The sequence below is a fragment of the Sinocyclocheilus rhinocerous genome, unplaced genomic scaffold (genome assembly GCF_001515625.1).
Source record: "Sinocyclocheilus rhinocerous isolate Xijiao unplaced genomic scaffold, SAMN03320098_v1.1 scaffold450, whole genome shotgun sequence".
NCBI classification, from domain to species: Eukaryota; Metazoa; Chordata; class Actinopteri; order Cypriniformes; family Cyprinidae; genus Sinocyclocheilus; species Sinocyclocheilus rhinocerous.
Genome location: NW_015653457.1, coordinates 447,707 through 448,082, shown reverse-complemented (window position 1 = coordinate 448,082; position 376 = coordinate 447,707). Strand labels below are relative to the sequence as shown.

The 376-nt window shown below is 21.5% G+C and overlaps 1 protein-coding gene across 1 annotated transcript in view; it reads right to left on the bottom strand.

Annotated features, from left to right (window-relative positions):
* Window positions 1-376, bottom strand: part of LOC107715711 (mucolipin-2-like) — an 11,071-nt gene that overhangs the window by 9,166 nt on the left and 1,529 nt on the right. The window lies entirely within an intron of this gene.

The following is a 376-nucleotide window of genomic DNA, read 5'->3' as shown; positions in this document are numbered from 1 at the left end:
GGGGGGGGGGGGAAGCTCAACTACAGGATGGTTTTTATTTTTTTATTTTTTGGTCATTACATTTTGTGTTTTAATTTCTTACTTTTAATTACTTCAATGTTGTTCTAAAATGTGGAAAAAATAAAAAAGTAGAAAATTTAAAAGTTTTACTGTTACAATATAATAATAAACATTAATATAACAATAACTATTAATAATAATATCTAATATTTATTAATAATAAGTAAATTATTATTGTCATTAGTATTATCTGTTATTATATTACATTGTATTAATATATTATTTAATAAATATTGACTCTCCAAAAACAACAACAGTTATTAGTATTAAAGGGGTCATATGATGCTGCTAAAAAGAACATTATGTTGTGTATTTG